We start from the raw sequence: 22,603 nt of genomic DNA on the forward strand, positions 1-22,603 counted from the left end.
AATAATAATAAACAAAAAAAAGAGAATTACGTCAACTTGAGTTTCATTGCCTGAGTCTCACCATCCGCTTGGACACATTACTACAGGGCCTAATTTGAATGGTGTTGTGCTGTGCGTGACACTTTACTGTGTGGTTTGTTTTCTTTTTCTTTCTTGTTGCTGTTGTTTTCCATCTATTTGCAAGTCAAACATGTGTCCTGTCTGCACAGCAACAGTTGCCGTGGTGATCCATCCCTCATCTCCCTCAAAGTTGTTTATCTTGGGGAGATACACACACCTACCAACTTTGGTGTGTCTAGCTGAAAGTATGTGGCAACCACTGCATCAGTCACCTAAGGGGGCGCTACTGAGTCCCTGGGCCACGCCTGGGCCAAGCTTTTATGCCTGTGTAGCCATTGTCATACCAGATGTGTGTGCCAAATTCCAAGACTTTTCAACCATGTTAACCACCTCAAAAATAGCAAAAAGGTGAACTAATAATAATAATAATAATAATAATAATAATAATAATAATAATAATAATAATTCTTACAAAAACAGTAGTGCTTCGCACCTCTCGATGTCACCGTCGGTGCTGGGGCCCTAATAATAATCCTTAATAAAACAACAGGGCCTTGCGCCCTTCGGTGCGTTACCCAGTAATAGTAGTATAAGTGTATATACTCTTTTGATCCTGTGAGGGAAATTTGGTCTCTGCATTTATCCCAATCTGTGAATTAGGGAAACACACTCAGCACACAGTGAACACACAGTGAGATGAAGCACACACTAATCCCGGCGCTGTGAGCTGCCTTGCTACTGCGGCGCTCGGGGAGCAGTGAGGGTTCCTACTGGTGGTCGGGGTTCAAACCGGCAACCCTCCGGTTACAAGTCCGAAGTGCTAACCAGTAGGCCACAGCTGCTCTAGTACCAGGTTTTTGTAATACTCAAATATCATACCTCATTCACAGTGGATGTGTGCATGTACAGTAGGTCCAGTAATGGTACACCTCATTCACAGTGGATGTGTGGCATATGGTGGCTGTGTCATCTGTCTGTATTCATTACCCGTATAAACAGGTTAGAGCTGCAACCGTGAGCCTGTAAGAGAATAAAATATGCATCTATTTTTTCACACAAGAGGCAAGTTTGTTTTCAGCCAAAAGAGATAGTGATAGATGCTTCCATTTTCATACTGACATGACTACTATAGCAGCATTGCATAGCTGACATTGATTTTACTGGTGTTTGAAAGACACTAGGCTGTCTATATATTTTAAAAGTTTCAGCAATTGCACATTAAATTCTAAAATTGCTATATCTATCCATCATTATCAAGTCAAACGAAATATGATGTATTTAATTTATACTCATGGCAGACACTGAATGTTGTCTTGGCTGTAATCAAATTATGTGGTAAGGGCAGTAGGCTATTTTTCCTTAGTGTGTGTGTGTGTGCGTGTGTGTGTGTGTGTGTGTGTGCATGTTTGCATGGGTATGATTGTGTGTGTAAGACTTTGCTGCATCTCTGCTCTTGCTGTTGTGGTGAAAATTAAGTATTAATCTAGCCTGGAAAATCCAGACCCTGGTAATCTAGAAAGATTAAGGGTTTGGCCATGAATAATGAAAATGGCCCAACTCAAGGGGCGGCACCAAGCATGCATTTGAAAATCTCACTGCACGCAATTGGATCACACAATGTTTACTGACTCATTCCAGACTTCAATGTAATTGGATAACACGATGACCAATGTTCACTGACTGATTCATGGCAGCGCTGTCATCATCTGCTCGCCTCATGGACCACCTTCACCCTCAGATACACCGATGTGATTGGTTCCTCGCGATGCAAGGGGTAAAAGTAATGCACATTGTATTTATTTGTCAAGTTAAATGTTTTCACCCTTTATTTATGTTATTTTCGATAGTTTTGTGTTATTCTTGGTCCTTTTTTCAGGCTGATGACTAACGGTAACGTTAGTTTCTATTCGACTGGGCTGATGAGCTTGCCTTGACTGGCCGTCCCTCTTCCATCTGATCCTGCACATCCTCTGTCTGGACCCGTCTGGACAGAAAGATTGCTCAGGGCAATGGGCCTACTCTGCGAGAGGTCTGCAGCTGCCATGACCACCGAGCTGCGGCTGACCTGCGAGCTGCCATAACGTTAACGTAACGTATAGTCTCTGACGCTGGGTGCCTGCAGTCTGGATTGAGTGCTGACGTGGGGAGCTCTGATGGCGACGTCGGGAGCCATGAAGCAACAAACGGTCCTTGCTAAAGCCACCGAGCTGCTGATCAGCAGGAAGATCGGCCATGACTTCAGACTGTTGTTCTTCCGGTGCTCTGCTCTCCAGACTGCCAGTAAATTCTCTGAGTTGGTCAGTGAAAGAACATTCACACACACACACACATACACACACACACACACACATACTGTACACACACATCTTGAATTTCTTCAATTTCCCCTTGGGGATCAATAAAGTATCTATCTATCACACACACACACTCTCTCTCTCTCTCTCTCTCTCATCTATGTATCCACCAGACAGAGAGAGTTGAGAGTGGAGCAGTAGCAAAAGCATTCTTCAGTGTGTGTGTGTGTGTGTGTGTGTGTGTGTGTGTGTGTGTGTGTGTGTGTCCAACAACACAAAATGTGCTGGGTGTATCATGAAAAATGTCAGAATTCAAAAATGGGTCTAATTTGAATGGTGTTGTGGTGTGTGTGACTAAAGGTTTACTGTGTAGCTTGTTTTTGTTTTTGATTACATTTTGCTGTTGCTTTCCATCTATTTGCAAGTCAAATATGTGTCCTGTCTGCACAGCAATAGTTGCCGTGGTGATCCATCCCTCATCACTGACGTGTTCATCACTATCCTTAAGGACCAGTCCACACCTGCCCCTCAACACAAGCACAGAGTGGAGAGGACCAGTCCACACCTGCCCCTCAACACAAGCACAGAGTGGAGAGGACCAGTCCACACCTGCCCCTCAACACAAGCACAGAGTGGAGAGCTTCAGGTGGATGCTGCATACCTGCTTCATAACTACATCAGGTGTGTACTCCGCATCTTACTTATGCATTTAGCTGCTTCATAACTACATCAGGTGAGTACTCCGCATCTTACTCATGCATTTAGCTCTCAGTTTTATCCAAAGTGCCTTATAGATACTAATTTGAGGCCCAGTCTCCCTGTAGTAACTTGGTTAAGTGCCTTATAGATACTAATTTGAGGCCCAGCCTCCCTGTAGTAACTTGGTTAAGTGCCTTATAGATACTAATTTGAGGCCCAGTCTCCCTGTAGTAACTTGGTTAAGTGCCTCACTCATGGCCACAACGGTGGGAGCCAGTAATCAAACACATGGCTTTCTGTGACTACTGCATACCAGATAATATACTTATAGATAAGGCTCTGCTGCATAGTCTCTTAGTCACTACCACATCCTCATACCTGTCTCAGGTGAGTACTCAATTTGTCAGAGGTGCACAGGTGCAGAAAACAAATGTCCAGTGGCCACTGTGATATTAAATGGGGTCAGTGTAATTGACCGATGTAAGACACAGGTGTCCGATGTGATATTACAGTTTTTGTGTATTGCTTACACACTTTTTGCAGAATCTGGCTCATTATGTCAAAACTCTACACACAGCCAAATTAGACATAGCACTAAGAAATAAACAACTTACATCTATGCCAAAATGAAACACTGCAATCAAAACTCAACAATCCTTTCTAAAAATGTAATTATTGCAACAAAACCATATACACATGCACTGTTTGAATTACTCTGTCAAATCAACGGCAACACACCAATGTGTTTTATATAAAACACTGCAGTCTTTGTGTTTCTATTTTTATTGTCATTTTCTTGGACTCAGTCTTCTGTGAAACTCAAAAGTAGAATTTTTCGGCATTTTCTGCAACAAAAGGTTTTTTCTAAAAACAAACATTCTTACAGAAATAAAGAAAAGTAGAATCACACTTATCAATACAGTACTGTAAGTGAATGTGCTCTAAACAAATACAGTAACAAAATGTAGCAACAAAACAAAAGTAAAAAAAAAATACTGGAGAAATTGCTAAATTGCTATATTGTATGTGTGTGTGTTTGTGTGTGTGTGTTTGTGTGTGTGTGTGTGCGTGTGTGTGTGTGTGTGGGGGGGGGGGTTATGGATCCTGCCTTCTGTTCAGATCTGGCCACAAGTCCTCAAGACGTCACAGGTGATGTCCTCTCGGGCTAGAAATTGAAAGAAATATCACCTTGTGTGCCATATGCACCCTTGACCTGACCCCACCTCATTGTCTCTGCATGCCCCTTCCATTGCTTGCAAAAGAGGCAAAGAGGCATGCAGGTATGTTCATATACTTTTCATTGGCCCACTGAAAATAATTCTTCGATAGGTTTTAGAAATGGGGAGTAAAGGGGCAAATACAGAACTGTACACGGGTACTCAATGTAAAAGTGCACACTTGAACAGGTACACAGTAACTTACCTGAAGTCTGTTTGTAGTGCTAAGCCTCAGACTGATTGGTGTTCAGTTTTCTCTGTAAGTGTTTTCAGGTATGTGTGTAGGTATTGCCAATTACCAGATGTGCTTTGCATTTTGAATAGAAGTGCTTTCCCAATGATAACAGGAGATTTCATTTTTGAACAAAAGTGTCTAATGTAAGAAACTGTGTGTAGTGTTTTGCAATGAGTGTGTTCCAAAATTGCAAACAAATGTGCAAAGCAGAAAATGTTTAAGCTATGGTTACACAGGTGTCTGTTGTAATATTATATATGGGGTCAGTGTTACACACACCCCACCTCACACACACACACACACACACACACACAAACACACACACACACACACACACACTCACCACACACACACACACACACACACACACACACACACACACACCCCACTTTACACACACACACACCCCACCTCTCTCTCTCACACACACACACACACACACACACACACACACACACACACACACACACACACACCACCTCACACACACTCCTCTGTGTATTCTGTCAATCCTTCTACTTCCTCCTTCCTCCCCCCCCCCTACTTTGCATACCACAGTGCAGCACTTCAGTAGATAGAACAGAAACCTGAGCTGTCACTGTAACATCACTCTTGGGGATCAATAAAGTATCTATCTATCTATCTATCTATCTATCTATCTATATATCTATCTATCTCTATCTATCTATCTCTCTATCTCCCCCCTCCCTTACTCTCTCTCTCTTCCTTACTCTCTCTCTCTCTCTCTCTCCCTTATCTATCTATCTATCTATCTCCCTTAATCTCTCTCTCTCTCTCCCTATCTTACTCTCTCTCTACTCTCTCTCCCTTTCTCTCTCTCTCTCTCTCTCTCTCTCTCTCTCTCTCTCTCTCTCTCCCTTAATGTAATGTACCCGATTCAGTGTTCCATGTTTTTGTGACTGTTTGAAATTTTTCAGTTGTTGGAGGGAGTGGGCCAGAGGTTGGGGTTCACTTTCTCAAAGGAACTGTTCATCCTTGGGGTTAAATACTCTAAAAACAAAAGGGAACTGTGCACCTTCATGGACTTCTTGATTGGCCAAGCAAAACTGGCAATATGGAAGGGGAATCGGTTGGAGGAGGAGGGCCAGATTGTCAACCTTGTGGACATGTTTATAAAGCTTTGGTGGAATCAAGGGTTAGGTTTGAATATGCCTTCTTTAAAGTTTTAGACAATGTGGCTCTGGTTTCACAGAAATGGTGTATTGACAAGGGTCTGGTCTCCATTACTGATGGGACCTTGGCAGTTATGTGGTGATATGTGGGTATGGCATGGAGACTGGGGGGGCTACAATGTAGTGTTTTAATGTGGATTTGATAGATTGCAATGGTTCAATAGTTTTAAAAGTCAAAAGTCTCCCTTCCTCTCTCCCCCCCCCCCCCTCTCTCTTTCTCTCTCTGCAGGTCATGTGGTCTCTACTGTTATCAGTTCAGCTCCTGGGTGAGACACTCATACACACACATGCTCTCTCTTGCTCTCTCTCTCTCTCTCTCTCTCTCTCTCTCTCTCACACACACACACACACACACACACACACACACACACACACACACACACACACACATAGGCAGTTACATATATGAACACCACACATTGGAGAAATTGTACTTCATTACTGCATTATATTCTGTAAGTGTATTCACTGCCACATTACAATAATCATGAGAGTGAATATAATATTTGATCCTTCATTTGATCCTGACACTGGACCTACAGCTTTCTCTAGAGCAGATGGAAGAGGTGAGCACACACACACACACACACACACTCATGCACACACACACACACTCATGCACACACACACACTCGCACGCACGCACGCACACACACACACTCACACACACACTCATGCACACACACACACACACACACACACTCACACACACACACACACACTCACGCACACACACGCACTCACGTACACACACACACGCACACTCACGCACACACACACACACACACCAAAGAGACACACATGCATGCACATACACACACACACCAAACACACACACATGCATGTACGTACATATCCACATGCACACGGACACACACAGACTAACACCAAACACACACACACACACACATACACACATATATACACAGACACATTCACACACACACACACTCACGCAGACACACACATACTAATACCAAACACACACACACACACACACATATATACACAGACACACACTCACACACATACTAACACCAAACACACACACACACACACATACACACACACACACACACACACACACACACACACACACACACACACACACACACACACACACAGAGAGAGAGATACACAGATACACACAGAGACAGATACACACAGACACAAACACACATTTACATCCTCACTAAACACAACAGCTGATAATACCTACTGCACCCTTCTTACATTTTGACTTCTTTCTTTCTAACAGAGTCATATCTGATATGTGAAGGAAACACAAAACAACTGGACTGTGGTCAGTTTCACATGTACACACAGAGACACACACACACACACACACGCACACACACACACACACACACACACACACACACACACACACACACACACACACACACACACACTCACACAAACCACTTTCTTCACATATAGAGTGTGCTGACTGACCTGTGAAGATTGGCAGGGAGCTTGTTTACTGTAAGGCTACTAACCCTAGGGCAATTAAGGTTAGTAAGACCAAAATCACACTGATAATCTTGATGCTTATTAAAAAAGGATAATCAAAGGTAAACAGTAAGGATTATAGAAAATCAAAGTAGGCCTACTTTATTTGTGAAAATGCTTTGACTGAGGTAATTCACAAAGCAGTATAACCTTTCGTAGAACTGTCCAAAAAAGACAGTCACCTAAAGAGATGGCATCATGTCATATGTTTCAATAAATTCATATATTTTGTAATTCATATTAAGTTCATATCTTTTTAATAATTCATAGTCTGTGGCCTGCATAATTACTAATAGCCAAGTAAGTATTTAGTAATTTCATATTGATTTAAACTATTTGACTACACTTCTGTTTAATGTCATTACATTGGTGGTGTAGTCTAATTCACTGCCTGCCCCTTTAAGGACGTGAGAGTAGCCTAATTACATTTCTGAGTGGATTGGAAGGCTTGCATCTCACTGTGTTCGGCTATGAGTGTAAATCACTTTTTGCATAGTGCATTACCTATGTGTATGCTATTGGGAATGTCTTCTATGTCATTAGTTAAAATAAATGTTAAAAAAACAACTCGAATGAAATCATTCTTGGATCATAGAAGAGGTAAATGTCTTGCAATTTTATTAATTTCTATGATTTTGGTAGCACTACTCAAACTAAGCCCACAAGCTAGTAAACATGACATGAGCTAAAAGGACATATCCAGGTAAACGTTTGCCAACGGGTTGCATAGCCTACTCAAATGTCAGTAAACCAAGTAGGCCTTAATTGACTTACTTTCATAGCCTAGGTAGGTTAGCAACACCAGGTTGAGAGATGCAAGTAAGCAGATCATTAACGTTAGCCTTCTATTTATTGTCATCAAAACTGCAGAGGAACGAACACGTTAGGGCAGTCTTTGGTATGCAGAAGGTGCAGAAGTGAGTGTGGCATCTGGCTCAATATTCTGCGCGAGGGACTGTAGTGGTAGGTGACATTTCACGGTGAAACTACGATGATTGGTCAAAGTTGCGGTGTTTGGACAAAATTGCGAGTGCCTTGGTAAGTGACGAAAACAATCGTCTTCGTGATAGTAGAGCAGCTACAAGGCCAATTTGGCAAGAATTGTGCAAATTATGATACAAGCATGAAACTTGGTAGGTATGTGCTTATGACCAGTACAATCAAATCTACCTGATTGGCCACTCGAAATGGTGGCCATTTTCCAAGATGGCCGCCAAAAAAGACTCCAGAAATGTATTTATTGCATAAAATTGACCTAGCAAATTATGATACAAGCATGAAATTCGACATGTATGTGCTTAAGACCAATACAATCAAATCTACCTGATTGGCCACTTGAAATGGCGGCCATTTTCCAAGATGGCCACCAAAAAAGACCCCAGAAATTGATTTATTGCATATAATTGACCTAGCAAATTATGATACATGTTGAGTTTCGTGCTTGTATGTGCTCAAGAGCAATACAATGAAATCTACCTGATTGGCCACTTGAAATGGTGGCCATTTTCCAAGATGGCTGCCAAAAAAGACCCTAGAAATTGATTTATTGCACAGAATTGTCAAAGCAAATTATGATGGACGCATGAAATTTGGCATGGATGTGATCAAGACCAATACAATCAAATCCACTTGTGAATGTGGTGTAAAAAATTGTTCACTCTCCTTAAATATGTTTCCATAGATGATGAAGTGATACAGATATTAAAAATGTTCCACAATGACAAATAAGCCACTTATGACACACAAATAGCATGGTGATAACATGCTAATAATGCCAGTTCTTAATGTTGCGTGATGCCACCCCCCACCCCATCAAAAACAAATAAAATGGTTATAACGGCAATTCATGGTTTTCTCAATGTTGCTGTTAAACAAAAGATGAGTGTACACCAGAAACAACCTCAGCTACCAAGTAGCCAAGGTCGTTGAAGAAGGTTTGTCATGAATTCGCTTTTTTCGCTCTGGATGTGACGGTTGCTGTGGAGCCCAACACTTTGCGCTGTATTAATAGGCAGATGCTAGTAGGGCGTGTTGTCTCTCCTATGTGGAGAGATGGGTGGCTTCCAGTCAAGGTTTTTAATCCCACGTCAGCTGCAGTAACCTTATGCAAAAATGCGAAGGTAGCTGATGTATATCCATGCGTTGCACTGGAAGATTTTGATCAGAACTTTGTTTCGCAGCATGCAGCTAAAGTGAGTGCAGGTGGCTCTCATGGCAGCTTATCTGTCAAGAGTGATCTTGGCAGCAGTGTTGCTAATGGTGACTCTTCGCTGCAGGGTCTTGGACTGGGTTCTATACCCATTGACAGTTGTCAGGTCTCCTCTTATTATGACCGCCGCGCAGCGAAGCGGCGGTCATATAGGTTTAGTCAGATTTTTTTTCTTTTTTTTTTTTTTTTTTCTTTTTCGCATGCCCAAATTTCCGTCAATGAGTCCCGGGACACTGAAAGACCGGGGTACACGAAACTTGGTGGGCATGTAACCCCACATGGATAGCATGGAACCATCGTTTTTCGTTTTGATCTGTAGCCCCCCCGCTGGACTGGACCCCCCGAAAGGAGGGTAGGGCAGACACAGTTTTCTGGTAATATCTCGAAAACCGTAGGGTTTAGGAGGACCATTTTTTTTTGTATGTTGATCGATCTCAAGGGGCCATGTCAACCCATTCCATAACCACTCATTTCATGTATAGCGCCACCTAGTTAAACACAAAAAAGTAAAAATGAGGTGTTGTAATCGCAGGTATCTGTGACCTAACTTAGTCAAAACTGCACGAAATTGGAAGTGTAGGATCATTATGACACCCTCTGAATGCACGCCAAGTTTCGTGGAATTCCGTTCATGGGGGGCCACACAATAAATTAATTTATGTTACTATACACCAACTGGCCTGTAGGTGGCCGGAGACAGTTTTCTGTGAATATCTCGAGGACCGTAGGGCCTAGGAGGTCCACCTTTTTTTTGTATATTGATCTCAAGGGGCCATGTCAACACATCCCATTACCACTTATTTCATGTATAGCGCCACCTAGTTAAAAATTAAAAAACAAGAAATTAGGTGTTTTCATCACAATATCTCTGGCTGACATGGTCAAAACTGCACGAAATTGAAAGTGTAGGATCATTATGACACCCTCCGAATGCATGCCAAGTTTTGTGTACTTTCGTTCATGGGGGGCCTTACAATAAAATAATTTATGTGTACATTTAGTGACGTACACCAACAAGGATTCCCGGGACACTGAAAGACCGGGGTACACAAAACTTGGTGGGCATGTACCCCCACATGGATAGCATGGAACCGTAATTTTTCGTTTTGATCTGTAGCCCCCCCGCTGGACTGGACCCCCCGAAAGGAGGGTAGGCCAGACACAGTTCTCTGTGAATATCTTGAGAACTGTAGGGCCTAGGATGACCATTTTTTTCCGTATATTTGCCTCTAGTGGTCATGTTAACCCATTTCATTTGCACACATGTGCACAAACAGATACACACACACACACACAGTAATCATACGTATGACACATACTCACACAGTAGACATATGTACGCTTCCATGCACAGACACATACGTAGGCACACACACAAGCACGCACACACACACACTCACACACACACACACCCACACACATAACATAAACATAACACAAACAATCAAGAATTTCTCAGAATTATGAACAGGCAAGATGGAGGTGGGGTTGTATAAAATGAATTTTACATGTGAAAATCTATGAACTAATCATGTTTTGGTACTTGTTGTCTAGCAGATACCAGTGAGAATTGAGTGTGGATAATGCAATTTAGTGAGACAGTTAGAATCATATAGGCCTTTCAGCGTGATTTCTTTTTGTGGAAAAAATGTGCTGGACTGGGCGGCGGTCATATTTTGTACCGCTCTGCGGTACATCTAGTTGGAAGGATAAGTTAGTTGACCTAATAAAAGAATATGAGTCTGTCTTTTCTCGTCACCATCTTGACTGTGGTGAGGCGCATGCAGGGTTCTAAATTAACTTTTTTGATCACCAGCCAATGTGGCTGGTAACTTTCTAAAGTTACTAGCCAATTTTTTCCCGGTGAAAATAAGAGAATTATGAGTTTATGAGATGAGTGTCACTGAATGCATTTGATCATTTTATTAACATTGTTGGCATGAATACATAGCCTACCACAAAATATACACAGAAAGTGCAAACACTTCATTTCATGTTTGGGATAGCTATCTATCTATCTCTCTATCTATCTATTAATCTGATGATAGCCTATCCTCATCCCCTGCTTCATTCCTTTCCCCATAAATCTGTCCCAACCACCACCACATTTAGTTTCTTAACTTAATAAAAAGTTGATATCAATTATCATCAACAATGACAAGCCAGCTGGAAGCTGCCACTCGTTTTCTCTCCCTCTTGTGCGTGCTCAGAGCGTTCTCAATTAAATGGAGTAGCATGTTGGTCCCTCCTAGGTCTCTCGGTGCCCTATGCACAGTGCGTGATGCGTGTGGTGGTGATCACTGATCAGGCAACTTTTTAAAACGGATAATTTTCGCCTATACCAGCTCCTCACGTTCCTCTCCATCTTCAGCTAACTCCATAGACAATAAAATAAACGATCTAGCTGCTTCAGGTTTTGCGGCCTCCGCTACATAACATCAGCCCGCCACAAAGGAAATAGGTAAACACAATGCGTTAATTGCGTTAATATTTCGTAACGTGTTATGTATTTGTGTTATGTACATGTGTTATGTAGCCTACTTTTTACTTTACTTTACTGGCTAACTACCTCCTCTTTCAGTCTATGCGTCCTGCTCTGGCTCCATTCGTTCTTCTAATTCCTTGAGTTTTCTGGTAGAGTTTTCTGGTTCTTTTCCATCGTCTCTCGCGCTGGCAAACTGCGCGCAGCTAATGGGCGTATGAAACGTCATCACGGCACAGTGGTCATGGGAAATGTAGAAAGTACTGCCAGGGGACCGAGAGCAGAGCCTTATGTATATCATGCACGTAATGCTTCATGCATCACCAGCCGAACTGGCTACAAAGTTTTTATTAACACCCGCCAAAATGAATTTTAACCTGCATTTGGCGGGTTGGCGGGTGTTAATTTAGAACCCTGGGGACTAAATTAGGGTTAGCCACAGGACTAGGTTGACTGATGACCGTCCATTCAGATTGCCATATCGCAGATTGTCCCCGGCCCACTACCAGAGGTTAAAAGAGACTTTGGATGAGATGGAGGAGAAGGAAATTATTAGAAAGTCTGGTAGTGAGTACGCTTCTCCACTGGTGCTGGTGTGGAAGAAAAACGGAGACCTGCGGATATGCACTGACTTTAGGTGGCATAATGCGCGCACTGTGAAAGACGCCAACCCACTCCCCCACCAGGCTGATGTCCTTGCAGCTTTAGGTGGCAATGTGTTTTTCTCCACCATGGATCTCACGTCGGGTTATTGCAATGTGCTGTTACATGAGGATGACAAGAAATATACAGCCTTTTCATCGCCATTAGGGTTGCATGAATATAACCGGCTCCCTCAGGGCCTTTGCAATAGCCCAGCTACATTTATGAGGATGATGCTCTCTATCTCTGTGCTATTTGGACGATGTCCTTGTATTTGGCAGGTCTGAAGGGGAAAGTTTGCAGCGCTTACACGTGGTGTTTGAACGGCTGAAAGAGCACAACTTGAGTGCAATTTTCTTAGGAGATCTGTGAAGTTTTTAGGGCATATAATTTCTCAGGATGGCGTGGCTAGTGATCCAGATAAGGTTGAGGCTATTGTGAATGTTTCACAGTCAGATTTGATGGAGGCTGATGGCGTCACGCCATCTGCAAGCAAGATACGCTCCTTTTTAGGCATGGTGGTTTACTACCAGCATTTCATTGAAAACTGTTCTGTGATTGCGAGGCCACTTTTTGCACTTACAGGTGGGTCTAAGCGACCACGCAGGGGTAAAGGTGTGAGTAGACCTGTGCAGAGGAGGAAGCTCTGCCCTCAGGACTGGTCCCCTGAGTGTGCAGAGGCTTTCTGGGCAGCAGAAACCAGACGTTGCACCCAGAGATGCAAGTGCTTCCGTTTGGGGCTTTTGTGCACAGCACTATGTGGTTGAACTTGCACATGTGAATAGTAGATGTAGAGCACTGTTACAGTGACTCAATTAATTCCAAAGGGTGAAATGTTGATGGTGTTTTCTTAAAAACACAATTGAAAAATTGCTCACATTTGCTGTGAAATGGACTGTTATTTTTCCATGCTGAGATACTTACTGCCATGTTGTTCTTCTTGGTATCCGAGTTCTTTGCCTCCTTACAGTTACCAAAAAAAAAAACAAAACAAAAGAAAACATGCTCTGTTATCGCCTGCTCTGGTTATACAGTCGTATTTTAGATAGGCAAGTTGGTGCACGGCTCTGTCAGTCCTGATGCTGTTGCATATGCTCTCTTCTATTGTCCCTCAGTGAGATTTCTAAGATTAATTTAGCCCTTCCAGGGTTTGTAGTCTTTGTACATAGTTCATTTGTGAAACACTGAATCTCAGTTATGTGCCTTTTTGCTTGATTTTTGCTTGATTGAATTTCCAATGACTTCATCATAGAAGGAAACAGAAATGTAGTGAATGTTAACATTGATTGAATGAAGTTCTAGTGTCTTATTTGGTGGCCATCTTTAAATATGGCTGCCATATTACATTTTCAAGTTGCAAATGAGGTGGATTTGATTATATTGCTCTATAGCACAAACACACAAAATGACATACTTGTATCATCAATCTGGGCTAAATTCAGTCTTTTGGCGACCATATTGTAAAATGGCTTCCATTTGAAGTGGCGAGTCAGGTAGATTTGATTGTATTGTTTTTTTAGCACATTCATGCCAAAATTCATGCTTGTATAATAACTTGCTTGATCAATTCTGTGCAACAAATCCATTTCTATGGTATTTTTTGGCGGCCATCTTGGAAAATGGCCGTCATTTAAACTGGAAAATCAGTTAGAATGTATTGTGTTGGTCTTGAGCACATACATGCCTAATTTCATGCTTGTATCATAATATCTTTGGTCAATTCTGTACAACAAATAAATTTTTGGGGTCTTTTTTGGCGGCCATCTTGGAAAATGGCTGCCATTTCAAGTGGCCAATCAGGTAGATTTGATTGTATTGGTCTTGAGCACATACCTGCCGAATTCCACGCTTGTATCATAATTTGCACGATTTTTCCTGTAGCCGCTCTACTATGAACAGCTGTGCATAGGCTACTTTGTAACAGAGAGAATACGCTCATCCCTATACATAACGCAAGGGGTAATTAATGTAATTATAGTTCGCCTTTTATTTGTGGATTTATTTAATGTAGCCTAGACTATTTCGTGTTATTTCTTCCCCAAGCTCATAAAATAAATTTGGGTCGCACATAAATTGACAGGGTCGGTCGGAAACCGGAACCCAAGAATTTTTTTTTTTATGCCTAGGCTAGTTGTTTACTACGGATGTTTACTGTAGGCTAGTTGTCTCCTGTGGATGTTTACTGTAGGCTAGTTGTTTACTATGGATGTTTACTGTAGGCTAGTTGTCTCCTGTGGATGTTTACTGTAGGCTAGTTGTCTCCTATGGATGTTTACTGTAGGCTAGTTGTTTACTGTGGATGTTTACTGCAGGCTAGTTGTTTACTGTGGATGTTTACTGTAGGCTAGTTGTTGGCTGTAGTTGTTCCTTGAGATTTGTAGTTGGTCCCAGTTACAGTACAGCACGAAACTAGAGCATGTTAATCCCAGCCATTTCAGGAGCTTTTGAGTTGACCCGAGTGGGCTACTGGGAACTGGGGAATGACATCATACCCTGAAACCAGCCTTATGTTTTTAAACCCTCCTCTACCGATGCAGGTTCCAATGTAATCCATATCTACCATGCCAACTACGGGCAGATAAACAATACCGCCTGCTCTGATGGAAGATCTCAAAATCACCTCAAAAACACTTCCTGCTTTGAAGGCACAACACTCTGTAAAGTACAAGATGAGTAAGTTAAGAACATTTGCACTCAGCTGTCATCATTTAAAGTGTAAACGACATCCTGTGTTTTCAGCTGAGTAATGAAAGCAAGACGACAGGTCTATTTAGACCACTCTGGACCTGCAAGTACTGAGTGTGAATCCAAAACAGTATTTAGACCACTCTGGACCTGCAAGTACTGAGTGTGAATCCAAAACAGTATTTAAACCACTATGGGCCTACAATTACTGAAGTCTGAATCCCAAACAATATTTAGACCACTCTGTGCCTACAAATACTGAATTCTGAATCCAAAACCGTATTTAGTCCACTCTGGGCCTACAAATACTGAATTCAGAATCCCAAACAGTATTAAGTCCACTCTGGGCCTACAAGTACTTTATTTTGAGCCCAAAACAGTATTTAAACCACTCTGTAGTCTAAATGACCCCATTTCCCACACAAATAACATTTCCTCTTTTGTCTCTCCTGTAAAGATGTGAGGGAAAGAACACATGCTCGCTAAAGGCCACAAATGATTTCTTTGGACTTGATCCATGTGTTGGCACATTCAAGTACCTAAACATCTCCTATGGGTGTCTTCCCACCAGTAAGGAACTGGCGTCCTCTCTCACACACCACCACAAACACAACACCATCTCACACAACACCACAAACACAACACCATCTCACACAACACCACAAACACATCTCACACAACACCACAAACACATCTCACACAACACCACAAACAGATCTCACACAACACCACAAACACATCTCACACAACACCACAAACACAACACCACAAACACATCTCACACAACACCACAAACACAACACCACAAACACATCTCACACAACACCACAAACACATCTCACACAACACCACAAACACATCTCACACAACACCACAAACACCACAAACACAACACCACAAACACATCTCACACAACACCACAAACACAACACCACAAACACATCTCACACAACACCACAAACACATCTCACACAACACCACAAACACATCTCACACAACACCACAAACACATCTCACACAACACCACAAACAACACCACAAACACATCTCACACAACACCACAAACACATCTCACACAACACCACAAACACATCTCACACAACACCACAAACAGATCTCACACAACACCACAAACACAACACCACAAACACATCTCACACAACACCACAAACACATTCAGTTGTCAGTAAGGAACTGGCGTCCCATGTCACACAACACCACAAACACATTCAGTTGTCAGTAAGGAACTATCTTGCACAGCTCCTCAAACACATTCCATCTTAAGAAATCCAAGAGAAGTGAAGCTTGACCTAACACTGTCTGATAATCCTATAGCTCAACACGTTTCATGTATGATAATCCTCGCTCAGCACGTTTCATGAACACCAGGCCAGGGTGAGCAGGTGCCACCAGGTCAAGCAGGTGTACATAATTCAGGATACATGTGCATTCTTTGATTTCTTCAAAAGAACTCAAAGTTGAAATAAAAAAATATGCAAAAATTGCGCCATTAACACCGTGATGTGAGCAACAGCTTTTGAAGTGTTTCATTTTTAAATGTGGGAAAATTGAATTTTTTTGTTAAACAGCAAGAGTAGGCCTGGCAGAACAACTGAATGCACATTTACATATGCACCCACGTGTGAGTGCTTCTTCATTTAGGCACGTAACCTCATTAAGCAAAAAGTTTGACACCATAAAGAAACACATATACTACTATGCCTATATGACTTTATAATATATTCATCACCAATTTTGTTTAATTGAAAACACCTTGGAAAATGTGCCTACTACTGCAGCAGGATATTCATCAGACGTAACAAAAGTAGCAAGTAACGGATATGTGTGTATTGTGTAGACTATCTGTGGTGTTTTTGTAAGCAAATAAAAAAAAATAGAAATGCATTTCCATGGAATTACCAGTGCATATAAAAAGACGTTGCTAGATATTTTTTGTTAGTTATTGTGGTTGTGAAATGTTGAATGTAAGCTACAAACCTATAGATTGTGTGCTGCTCTAAGATCTCATCAGTCATGACTGATTGCAGAATGTGCTTGTGTGGATAGATGGATGAATGAATGGATTGATATAGATGGATGAGTAGGCTATCGTGGATTCCTGGGTATATTGGTGGTTGCTATGCTAAATAAAGCAGATTACTGTGCCTCAGAATTCATTGTAGGCTAACAAGAAAAAACCCATACAGGGTACACAAATTCCATAGAAGCCAAGGGAAGAATGTTTTAATATACAAGTGTGATACGGACAAACAAATGGATCTACTTCATAGGTGTGCAAATAACATACGGTTAATGGTCGTTCCATAGGACAATGGAAAATTCAACCAAGCAGTGGAATAACAAGGATTAGACACTTTACCAGACATTACATCCACAACTGTATCTTTGTCTACAGGGTCCTCTTGTTCACCCACAGCTACTAAACACAAACAAACCCTACTCACTTTGTGAGCTATGTGAGAGAGCACTTTCTAATACATATGCTGCCACCATAACCAGTAAGGTCCTGTTGTTGTCTCCAAAATTCCACACAAGACACACACACACACAGCAAAATTATATAGAAGTAGTAAATGTTTTTATTACTAGCAATATATTTAATTAATAAAATACTAGATTGAGGCGAATCGAGGAAATATGAGAATGTTGACCAATCTAAGCCATAACTACCATAACCATCACACAATATTGCACACACCCAAAAAGTCCACAAGGGATGAATATAGAATAAATATGGCTACATTAGCATACATCTCAAGTTAGGTAAAAGGCACAGAAAAAACACTAATTAATAATTAGGCTATTTGTTTAGAACAATAATTTTGGCACTGCACTTTGGGCCTTATTTGGATGTAAACAAGCAGTGAAATGGTGCCATCTGGTGGCTATTATATATATATATAGTAACCCATTATTAGTCTGGTCAGTTTAGGGCAAATGGCTGCAAAAAATGATTAACATTTGAGCCAATGTTTTTCTGTTCATTTAGGCCCTAATAAACAAAAAAATGCAAGGAGCCCAAAAAATTAGGTGGGGGAAGGCCCTGAAATGTCCACGCCCACTTTTTAGACCCAGAATTCTGTATCTCGGCTCCTGAAGATCACAGAGAGTTGGTTTTGGGCTTAAAAGATGTAGAAACACCACATTTATATTAGTGTTATGAACAAGCATAGGCCCTAACACCTTTACTTTTTGAGTTATTCACGGAAAACTAGTTTTTGCATGGTGCACAGGCCACGTTTTACGTATCAGCCCCTGAAGGTTGTATAGAATCATATTAGGTTTTGGTATGAATCTCATCTTATATCAATGTTATGAAGCACCAAATTCCCTAAATGACCTTCATTTATTTTAAATATTGATGCAAAAAATTTATAAGAACAAACTGTCGCTGAACTGTCGCAAAAATCTGTATTTTAGCTTTGAGAACCACCTAAATCTATGGAATTTATTCTGAGTTACCGAACTTGGATGGATCAGATGAATCTGGGATAGAAGAAATGTAGTTGACCTCTACTGTTGAATTTTCATTCGAAACAGCTTTATTGTAGCTTAAGATATCACAACATACACTACAACATAAACAGGATGATAAAATAACAAATCCACTAATAAGGACAGTGAAAGATACTAAATCAAGGATCCACGTGAATGTACAAAGGATGTAGAAGCATGAGGCTCTTGCGTGACAGGGCAGGGACTGACCCTGTGTTTCAATATGCAGTGGTAATGTGATCTATGAGGTGTGTGTCATGATGGTAGTGCAAATAAGTCCAACAGTGCAGACCAGCAATAAAAATGGACAATATAAGAGAAAAATGTAAACATAGTAATATAAGGATTATAGAAGCAGTGCAAGGATAGCTTTGAAGTAATAGGATATCAGCCATTGGTCAAGTATGAAGTTAGACCACAGTCGACAGTGGAGGGAGGGGTTGTGCATGTGGGCTAATATAGCCTGTAAACAGTGTAGACAGTGTAAGCAGTAACATTGTGGGTGAGTGGACAGTCTGTACACAACATTGTTATAGGAGGCCATAAAGGTGTAGAAGAGGGCGAAGAGGCAGATAGACTAAGCAGTGAAGTCGATCTCTTCTCTTCCCTTTCGTGAAGCATTGAAGAGGGGACAAATGATTTCCTCAGTCTGTCAGTTGTGCATGGCAGTGAGCGTAGTCTCCAACTGGTCAAGCTCTTCTGCTTTGATAGTGCTGTGGAGTGGATGACAGTCATTGTCTAAGATGTTTATTAGTTTGTTCAGGGTCCTTTTGTCTGATATTGAAGTGATGCACAACAGTTCAGCTCCCACAACAGAGCCAGCTTTCCTTACCAGCCTGTCCAGTCGCCCAGCATCCCTCTTCTTAGTGCTTCCTCCCCAGCATAGCAGAGTCGGTTAATCACTGCATCCTTCTCTCTATACTCTCTAACATGGGAATCTCCGGCTCTGCTCTCCTGGTTTGAATCCTACCTCACAGGACGCTCATTTAACATATCATGGCTTGGACAGCTATCTGCACCTTACTATCTCACCACAGGGGTCCCCCAGGGGTCAGTGCTGGGCCCCCTTCTCTTTGCTATCTACACCACCTCCTTGGGATAGATTATCCGTTCGCATGGCTTCTCATACCACTGCTATGCAGACAACACACAGCTCTATCTGTCCTTTCCACCTGATGACCCCTTGGTCTCAGCCCGGATCTCCGATTGCCTCTCAGACATAGCTACATGGATGAAGGCACATCACCTCCAGCTGAACCTCTCAAAAACTTCTGGTCCTCCCAGCTAAACCTACCATACACCACGACATCAACATCAAATTTGACTCCCTGTCTGTTTCACCTACCAGGGCTGCAAGAAATCTAGGAGTTGTTCTCGACAACCAACTAACCTTCTCAGATCATGTTGCCTCAGTCGCCCGGTCGTGCCGTTTCACACTTGACTCAAGATGCTACCCAACTCCTGGTTCAGGCAATAGTCATCTCACGTCTTGACTACTGCAACGCCCTTCTGACAGGTCTACCAGCCTGCGCAGTGAAACCCCTTCAGATGATCCAGAACGCGGTGGCGCGCCTGGTCTACAACCAACCCAAAAGAGCACGTTACCCCGCTGCTCATCCAGCTACACTGGCTACCTATGGCGGCCCGCATCAAATTCAAGGCCCTAACGCTTGCCTACAAAGTAGTCTCCGGTTCTGCTCCCACATACTTAAATGCCCTCATACAGACATGTGCTACCTCCAAACCGTTGTGCTCTTCAGACGAACAACATCTAGCCCTGCCACCAGTACGCTCAGACCAATCCAAATTTTTCTCATCTGTTGTTCCTCGTTGGTGCAATGCACTGCCAGTTCCTACAAGGGCAGGGACATCTCTCTCCATTTTCAAAAAACTCCTGAAAACCCAGCTGTTTAGAGAACATCTCCTCTCATAGCACTACTTACAACTAGTCTTGCTAAACCTAGCACTTACCACCTGTCTTGAACTGACACTCAACTGTTTAAAAACAGCACTCACTGATGCACTTATACTTATCATACTCTACCTTTTTTATATTGTCCTAAAATTGTTGAGAGAATTGCTTTAAAACTTAAACTGTTTACTATGTTGTTAGTCGCTTTGGTTAAAAATGCGTCAACCAAATGTAATGTAATGTAAAGGTAGTGGCAACAACAGACTGGTAAAACTTCCAGAGGAGCTTGCTTCAGACATTGAAGGACTGCAGCCTTCACATGAAGTACAGCCTGCTCTGCCCTTTCCTGTACAGTGCTTCAGTGTTGACTGACCAGTCCAGTTCATTGTCAAGGTGTATCCTCAGATACTTGTAAGTGTTAACCACCTCCACATTGACCCCCTCAATGGTAACCGGCAGCAGAGCGGGCTTAGACCTCCAGAAATCCACCACCATCTCCTTGGTCTTAGCAGTGTTGAGTTGTAGGTGGTTGAGTTTGCACCATTGCACAAATTCCTCCACCAGGCTCCTGTATTCCTCCTCTTGCCCATCCCTGATACACCCCACAATTGCAGTATTATCCGAAAACTTCTGCATGTGGCATGACTCTGTGTTGTAGCAGAAGTCTGATGTGTAGAGTGTAAACAGGACTGGAGAGAGCACTGTTCCCTGTGGAGCTACCCATCTGCAGGAGCTTGTCACCCAGTCTGAGGGGTTGGATGGTGTTAAAAGCACTGGAGAAGTCAAAGAACATGATTCTCACAGCACTTTTCCCTTTGTCCAGGTGAGAATGCGTCCTGTGTAGGAGATGGCATTGGCATCGTACACACCCACTTTCTCCTGGTATGCAAACTGTAGCGGGTCTATTGCCTATTGCATGAGTATCCCCAAAACCAGTCGCTCCATGGTCTTCATCATGTGTGATAACTGCCGTCACCTTACAAAAACCTATCATTTTTGGACTTTCACTTGGTTTACATTGTTTCTTAGAAGATTGTTGGGGTCCTCATCTTCTAACAAAGAGCCTTAATCAACGTTAGCACTAGTATGCCCCATGAGTAGATTTAGAGCTTTTGCCCAAACAAACTGCATGGCTTTCAAGAGTAGATTTACAGAAATTGATTCAGTGATAAAAAAGGTTTTTCATGAATATCTCAAAAAGTAAAGGTGTTAGGGCCTATGCTTGTTCATAACACTAATATAAATGTGGTGTTTCTGCATCTTTTAAGTCAAAAACCAACTCTCTGCGACCTTCAGGAGCCGAGATACAGAATTCTGGGTCTAAAAAGTGGGCGTGGCCGTTTCAGGACCTTCCCCCACCTAATTTTTTGGGCTCCTTGCATTTTTTTCTTTATTGGGCCCTAAATGAACAGAAAAACATTGGCTCAAAAGTTAATCATGATTTGCAGCCTTGACCCCTTTTTTGCCCCAAACTGACCAGACTATATATTTATTAGAAAAGAAAAGAAGGACCCTTCTTTTCAATCTTGTGCTTCCTTTCCAATTATTGTTCTTATCCATCAGATCGATTGTGTTTTTATTTTAAACTTTGTTCTTTTATAAATTGTGGTGTATCATTAAGGTATGTTTTTCATAACTCTGCCATTTGACATCAGATGAGCAGAAATCTGAGCAATGGGTAAAGTCTTAGGAGCTGACCGTTTTCATAAGAGTTCTCTACATTGCTTTGATCAATTTCTGTTATTCTTGCTTACAAAGTACTACTACTCACCTTCAAAGCCCTCCACAACCTTGCTCCCCCCCTATATCTGTGACCTCCTGACCCCTTACACTCCTTCCCGCTCACTCAGATCCTCTGACCAAAACCTCCTGGCTATCCACCCTGGGTGGCAGGTCCTTCAGTTTCCTGGCCCCCTCCCCCAACCCCTTCGTGCCTGTCCTTCTCTT

General features: G+C 42.1%; 2 long non-coding RNA genes across 2 annotated transcripts; both read left to right on the top strand.

Moving 5' to 3' along the window:
• Nucleotides 1-2,949: 2,949 nt before the first annotated feature.
• Nucleotides 2,950-6,264, top strand: LOC143099980 (uncharacterized). The gene is made up of 3 exons (XR_012981787.1): nucleotides 2,950-3,035; nucleotides 5,928-5,964; nucleotides 6,241-6,264. It is a non-coding gene; the product is annotated as an uncharacterized LOC143099980 (long non-coding RNA).
• Nucleotides 6,265-6,907: 643 nt separating this feature from the next.
• Nucleotides 6,908-15,775, top strand: LOC143099545 (uncharacterized). The gene is made up of 3 exons (XR_012981649.1): nucleotides 6,908-7,001; nucleotides 15,081-15,216; nucleotides 15,686-15,775. It is a non-coding gene; the product is annotated as an uncharacterized LOC143099545 (long non-coding RNA).
• The last annotated feature ends 6,828 nt before the right edge of the window (nucleotides 15,776-22,603 follow it).

This window comes from Alosa pseudoharengus, unplaced genomic scaffold (assembly GCF_046254945.1).
Source record: "Alosa pseudoharengus isolate Yale_2024_CS ecotype anadromous, Long Island Sound unplaced genomic scaffold, YU_APseudo_1.1 YU_APseudo_1.1_scf_3, whole genome shotgun sequence".
NCBI classification, from domain to species: Eukaryota; Metazoa; Chordata; class Actinopteri; order Clupeiformes; family Clupeidae; genus Alosa; species Alosa pseudoharengus.